This window comes from Oncorhynchus mykiss, chromosome 26 (assembly GCF_057628025.1).
Source record: "Oncorhynchus mykiss isolate SJ-2025 chromosome 26, ASM5762802v1, whole genome shotgun sequence".
NCBI lineage: Eukaryota > Metazoa > Chordata > Actinopteri > Salmoniformes > Salmonidae > Oncorhynchus > Oncorhynchus mykiss.
The window spans coordinates 13,273,168-13,280,959 of record NC_143047.1 but is presented as its reverse complement, the minus strand read 5'-3'; positions in this window follow the sequence as shown (position 1 = coordinate 13,280,959).

Here is a 7,792-nt window from a genome sequence, read left to right as displayed (position 1 = left end):
CATATGCATGTGTAGTTAATGAGTAATGGGTTGGTCCTGCTACAAATTGAGGCATTTCTCCCTTTACTTTGTTTTTGCCAAGTGCCCAAACATATCATGCTACAGCAGATGTTCTGCACATTACACCATTACCTCACTTTTTAACACTAAGAGGGTCGGCCCATTCCCGCCACACCCCAAATTCTGACTAGGAGTTATGAGATAGTAAGTCATATTTATGTAAAAGTCATAATTAATTTGTAAGTCATTATTATGGGATAGTAAGTCTGGATCATGGACATTGAATAGCCCTGCAAGTCGACGCTTTTTAAAGGGGTAATCTGTGATTCAAACAGTCAAAAATCGTTCTCATCACCACTTTGTTTGGTAAACAGCTGAGGAATAGGGTAACCACTCTCAAATTCATAGACGCAAGGACTCTCACATATGGATGCAATGGCGGACCATCCATGACATCAAAATGATAGTTTTACCATGTTTTGAAGCTATACAGTGTTTGGCCAGAATTACATTGTTTCCAAACAATGGAATAAAAAGCATATATTTTGGGTTCTGATGGGGTAAGACCGATGCTCATGGGGAATTTCTAAGTTGTATTCTTAAAGAATCAATGTCTATATATGAATAATTTCAATGTAAAAAAAAAATGGTTGTGTAAGGTCCTGGGTGTTGTGAGGGTGAAATCAGGCGCAGGAAAGCAGAGAGTTCATTAAAGTGCTCCTTTAATGCACACATGGTGAACCACGGCCACCCCACTTTTGGGTGCTCAAACAAAATGCCCCAGACACAGGGAACGAAAACAGTCTAGCACTAGATACACGAACACGTACGTCTGTAGCAAACACCAGGGTTACAATAATCAATCCCCCACAAAGAAACGGGCGGGCCGGCTGACTAATAAAGCCCAACTAATACAACCAACTCAAAACAGGTGTAATCAATAAATACATAAGGAGGGGGAGAAAAGAATCAGTGGCAGCTAGTAGGCCTGCGACAACGACCGACCGCCGAGCTCCACTCGAACGGGAAGGGAAGCCACCTTCGGTCGGAGTCGTGACAGGATGTACTAATCCCAGATTGCCCCTTTAACAATCGGATGTCACCCAGATATTAAATCGAATGTCAACCAGATGTTATAAAACAGGCACCAACTCACATCAACAAAACTCTCCAATCCAATCCATTCATATGGAACAATATCACCACAAATTCTCTCTCTCTCTCTCACTCTCTCACACACACACACACACACACACACACACACACACACACACACAATGTATGATTTATGTGATACAGATTGCCTAAATGTATCTGACTTGCCATCTAATAATTATGGCTTGGGATCTCATTATTGTGACTAGATTTCTAAAAGATATGACTTTCTGTCTCATAGTAATGACTTTCTATCTCATAATTATGACTTACTGTCTCATAAGTCAAATTAGTAGTCAAATTTGATGTTCTTTGTGCAGGAAAGGGCTTCCATACGGTTGGACAAAGACAGAAATGAAGAAATAGAAAGGGTGGTTAAGGGGACAGGGTAAGGACACACCATTAGCTACTTTTTTCAGAATATTACGTGTGAACTTACTATTTTTATATATGGTAGGTACAGTAGTACAGTAACAGGTGGGTTTCTGCAATATGTAGGCCTAACAGGTGTGTATGTGAGGTTAATAACAAGGTTTGTTTAGCTGTGGTTAGGTATTTCTGGTAATAATTAGTCCACTGCTCAGGGGAGCAGCCAGTATAAGTGAGCTAATTTAACAAGGCCTAGGCCAGGTGCTCAATTCTAGGTAGAGGTCGGGAAATGATTAGAGCTCAGCAGGTTCAAAGCCCTGACAAGGCCTACGAGAAATGCATTAGCGGAGCTGTTGCAAAATGGCTACAAAGAGGTCTAATCGCATCAGGGCAAAAATATGTAGCCATTTTGCGACGGTACCACTAATGCATTCCTTGTAGACCTATGGTTCGTTATCTTGCGCTGTCGCGTGTATTTAAAATTGCCTATTTATTACAGTTTTTTCCAACTGCTTACACACAAAATCTTTTCATGTCACACGATTTCTGAAACCTCTCACTCAAAGTGCAAAACTACACACCAAATATCCAAACCATTTCTCAGCCTTTGACTCAGTTGTCAATTGCATAAAACACTTTTTTCAAAACACTACACACAACTCTCTACCTAAAACACAAACATCTAACAGGAAGTGACTTGCTTTCCTTTTCCAAACACAACCAGTCAAAATGCTACACTTATTCACCAGATCACACACACACTCCTCACATGTGCAAACACTAATAGCTTAACTGATCACTAACCAATCACTGCTTTACTGTAGTATAGGCCTATAAATAGGTCAAAGGTCAGATTACCTGTTTTGAACAATGGATGCCAACAATGGACAGAGAGCAAGAGGAGTAGGAGGGAGAGGAAGAGTGTATGAGGGCAAAGAAGAGAAGGAAGGAGAGGCATCTCTAATGAGATTAGGGCAAAATTTGTTGATCATGTGATCAACCACGGTTTGACCATGAGAGAGTGAGACTGAGAGTCCAGCCCAATTTCAGTCGATTTACAGTGGCGTCCATAATTCAAACCTTCAGAAATGAGAACAGGTATGCAACTATCTAATGACTATTTTAGCATTACAGTAATGTACTGTAAAATACATATGACTTCATAGTATTGCATAAACATTTGTAACTCTAAGCCATCCATTTACTGCACTGCATTGAATGAATGAGGTTGGTTATCATGTTGTACTACATTTTTTGTACATTGTTTACAGTTCCTATGCCGAACACATACTGTGTTTCAATTCTGTACAGAGTGGAAAGGCAAAGACATCATGGAGGATGAGGACGCTTGTTTACAGATGTACAAGAGACTGCAATTATAAATATGGTCTATGTGGGGACATAGAGGTTGCCTCTGTCCAAGGTTGGATACGCCATGCTAGGACATTCTTCCCTCGATGTTTGGCAAGAGAATCTATCTTGTGATGTGGACGAAGTATCGTGGCCAGACTCAAGCCGGAGAAGAGATGAAGCGTAGCTTAGCACTGGTCATACCCCAGACTTATTCTACATTTTGTTCCACAGCCTGAATTCAAAATGGATTAAATACATATTTTTCTCACCCATATACACACAATATTTTGCCAATTTATTGAAAATGAAATACAGAAATATCTAATTTACATACACCACCCTTCAAAAGTTTGGGATCACTTAGAAATGTCATTGTTTTGGAAAGAAAAGCAAATTTTTTGACAGAAATACAGTGTAGACATTATTAATGTTGTAAATGACTATTGTAGTTGGAAACGGCAGTTTTTTTTAATGGAATATCTACATAGGCGTACCGGGGCCCATTATCAGCAACCATCACTCCTGTGTTCCAATGGCACGTTGTGTTAGCTAATCCAATTTTATCATTTTAAAAGGCTAATTGATCATTAGAAAACCTTTTGGCAATTATGTTACTTTAATGGACAGAAAAATTGCCTTTCTTTCAAAAATAAGGACATTTCTAAGTGACCCCAAACTTTTGAATGGTTGTGTAAGTATTCACACCCCGCGTCAATACATGTTAGAAACACCTTTTGCAGCGACTACAGCTGTGCCTTGTTCCGGGTAAGTCTCTAAGAGCTTTGCACACCTGGATTGTTCAATATTTGTACCATTATTCTTTTCAAAATTCTTCGAGCTCTGTCAAATTGGTTGTTGATCATTGCTAGACAACCATTTTCAAGTCTTGCCATCGATGTTCATGCCGATAAAAGTAAAACTGCAACTGGGCCATTCAGGAACATTTACTGTCTTCTTGGTAAGCAATTTCAGTGTACTGTAGATTTGGCCTTGTAAGGTTCAGTATTTATTTTCTTAGTCAACCTTGTATTCTGTTTCTTAGTGTTTTTGAACGTCCCTTATTTCATCTCATTTGCTCACATTGTATATAGACTTATTTTTCTACTGTATTATTGACTGTATGTTTGTTTTACTCCATGTGTAACTCTGTGTTGTTGTATGTGTCGAACTGCTTTGCTTTATCTTGGCCAGGTCGCAATTGTAATTGAGAACTTGTTCTCAACTTGCCGACCTGGTTAAATAAAGGTGAAAAAAGTAGCCCTGTCTTTCATTTTTGTTCATTGATTTCACCTGTGTTATTTACCCACCTGGTCTCATCAGCTCCTTATTTAGTTCAGTTCATTCTGTTTGTGCCTTTGTGAGGTATTGTTCCTTTTGACTCTACTAAGCCTTTTCCTAGCTCGTTGGTGACAACCGGTTATATCCTTCAGTCCTAGTTTTGATTCACCTTCCTGTTTGCCTACCTGTGTATGACCATTGCCTGCCTGTGACCACGTTTCCTGCCTTCTGCGAAGGCGAAATAAACACCTGCCGCGCTCTGCGCGTGAATCTACACCTTTTTCTACCTGAGTATTCATTACATTGTGTTTTAGGCCATTGTCCTGCCGAAAGGTAGATTCAGCTCCCAGTGTTTGTGGAAAGCAGAGTGAATCAGGTTTTCCTCAAGGATTTTGCCTGTGCTTAGCTCCATTATGTTTATTTGTTATCCTAAAAAACTCCCAAGTCCTTAACAATTACTAGCATACCCATAACATGATGCAGCCACCACTATACTTGAACATATGGAAAGGGATACTCAGTAATGTGCTGTATTGGATTTGCCCCAAACACAACACTTTGTATTCAGGACAAAAAGTGAATATTTCTTTAGTGTCTTGTTGCAAACAGGATGCATGGAATATTTATTTTATTATGTACAGGTTTCCTTCATTTCACTCTGTAAATTAGGTTAGTATTGTGGATTAACTACAATGTTGATTCATCCTCAGTTTTCTCCTATCACAGCCATTCAACTTTGTCACTGATTAAAAGTCACCATTGGCCACATGGTGATATCTCTGAGCAGATTCTAGCAACTGAGTTAGGAAGGACACCTGATATTCAATGTCTGCTTTGTTTAACAATCTACAGTACCAATACTGCATGTGCCCTTCTTTGCAAGGCATAGGAAAACCTCTCTGGTCTTTGTGGTTGAATCTGTTTTAAATTCCCTACTCGACTGAGGGACCTTAAGATAATAGTATGTGTGGGGTACAGAGATGAGGTAGCTATTAAAACAATATTTTAAACACTATTAATGCACACAATGTGTCCATGCAACTTATGTGACTTGTTAAGCACATTTCTACTCATGAGCCTATTTAGGATTGCCATAACAAAGGGGTTGAATACTTATTGACATTTCAGCTTTTCAGGTTTGATTAATTTCTAAACATTTCTATAAAACCTCATTCCACTTTGACGTTATGGGGTATTGTGTGTAGGCCAGTGACAAACAATCTAAATGTTATCCCTTCTAAATTCAGGATATAACACAAGAAAATGTGGAAAAACAAGGGGTGCAAATACTTTCGGGAGGCACTGTAAATATTTGAATATAGATGTAAGTGAAAATTATTGTGAATGTGCATCTGCTTCCACATCTGCATTACTTGCTGTTTGGGGTTTTAGGCTGGGTTTCTGTATAGCAGTTTGTGACGTCGGCTGATGTAAAAAGGGCTTTATAAATAAATCTGATTTATTCAATCTACCATATATTCTCTGTCATGATTTGGATATACAGTTGAAGTCGGAAGTTTACATACACCTTAGCCAAATACATTTAAACTCAGTTTTTCACAATCCCTGACATTTAATCCTAGTAAAAATTCCCTGTTTTAGGTCAGTTAGGATCACCACTTTATTTTAAGAATGGGAAATGTCAGAATAATAGTAGAGAGAATTTTTTATTTCAGCTTTTATTTCTTTCATCACATTCCCAGTGGGTCAGAAGTTCACATACACTCAATTAGTATTTAGTAGCATTGCCTTTAAATGGTTTAACTTTGATCAAACGTTTCAGGTAGCCTCCCACAAGCTGAATTTTGGCCCATTTTTCCTGACAGAGCTGGTGTAACTGAGTCAGGTTTGTAGGCCTCCTTCCTCGCACACGCTTTTATAGTTCTGCATACAAATTTTCTATAGGGTTGAGGTCAGGACTTTGTGATGGCCACTCCAATGCCTTGACTTTGTTGTTCTTAAGCCATTTTGCCCCAACTTTGGAAGTTTGCTTGGGGTCATTGTCCATTTGGAAGACCCATTTGCGACCAAGTTTTAACTTCCTGACTGATGTCTTGAGATGTTGCCTCAATATATCCACATAATTTCCCTACCTCATGATGCCATCTATTTTGTGAAGTGCACCAGTCCCTCCTGCAGCAAAGAACCCCCACAACATGACGCTGCCACCCCCATGATTCATGGTTGGGATAGTGTTCTTTGGCTTGCAAGCCTCCCCCTTTTTCCTCCAAACATAACGATGGCCATTATGGCCAAACAGTTCCATTTTTGTTTCATCAGACCAGAGGAGATTTCTCCAAAAAGTACAATCTTTGTCCCCATGTGCAGTTGCAAACCGTAGTCTGGCTTTTTTATGGCGGTTTTGGAGCAGTGGCTTCTTCCTTGCTGAGTGGCCTTTCAGGTTATGTCGATATAGGACTCGTTTTACTGTGTATATAGATACTTTTGTACCTGTTTCCTCCAGCATCTTCACAAGGTCCTTTGCTGTTGTTCTGTGATTGATTTGCACTTTTCTCATCATTTCTAGGAGACAGAACGCGTCTCCTTCCTGAGCAGTATGACGGCTGCGTGGTTCCATGGTGTTTATACTTGCGTATAGTAACGGTTCTCCTCGTCATCTGAGGAAGAGTAGTCAAGATCGGACCAATACGCAGTGTGGTATGTGTCCATGTTAATATTTAATAAATCAACTGAACACTGAATAACAAAACAACAAAGAGAGTGAACGAAACAGTCCTGTAAGGTGCAAACACAGAAAACAACTACCCACATATCAATTGGGAAAAACAGGCTACCTAAGTATGATTCTCAGAGACAACGATTGACAGCTGCCTCTGATTGAGAACCATACCAGGCCAAACACATAGAAAACCAAAACTAGAACAACACATAGAATGCCCACCCCAACTCACGCCCTGACCAACCTAAACAAGAAACATAACAAAGGAACTAAGGTCAGGACGTGACACGTACTATTGTTTGTACAGATGAACATGGTACCTTCAAGCGTTTGGAAATTGCTCCCAAGGATGAACCAGACTTGTGGAGGTCTACAATTGTTGTTCTGAGGTCTTGGCTGATTTATTTGAATTTTCCAATGATGTCAAGCAAAGAGGCACTGAGTTTGAAGGTAGACCTTGAAATACATCCACAGGTACACCTCCAACTGACTCAAATTATGTCAATTAGCCTATCAGAAGCTTCTAAAGCTATGACATCATTTTCTGGAATTTTCCAAGCTGTTTAAAGGCACAGTCAACTTAGTGTATGTCAACGTCTGACCCACTGGAATTGTGATACAGTGAATTATAAGTGAAATAATCTGTCTGTAAACAGACAGTTGGAAAAATACTTGTTGGAATAATTACTTGTGTCATGCACAAAGTAGATGTCCTAACTGACTTGCCAAAACTATAGTTTGTTAACAAGAAATTTGTTGAGTGGTTAAAAAACAAGTTTTAATGACTCCAACCTAAGTGTGTGTAAACTTCCGACTTCAACTGTAGGTTACTACTGTATAGAAGGGCACCTGCTCTGACCAAACTACTGTACTTGCTTCCTCTCATCTCTGTAGTATTTGGGCTGTTGCTGCCAAATCTCCCTCCCAGTTTCCCATGGTCCATGGTTCTTGAGAAAG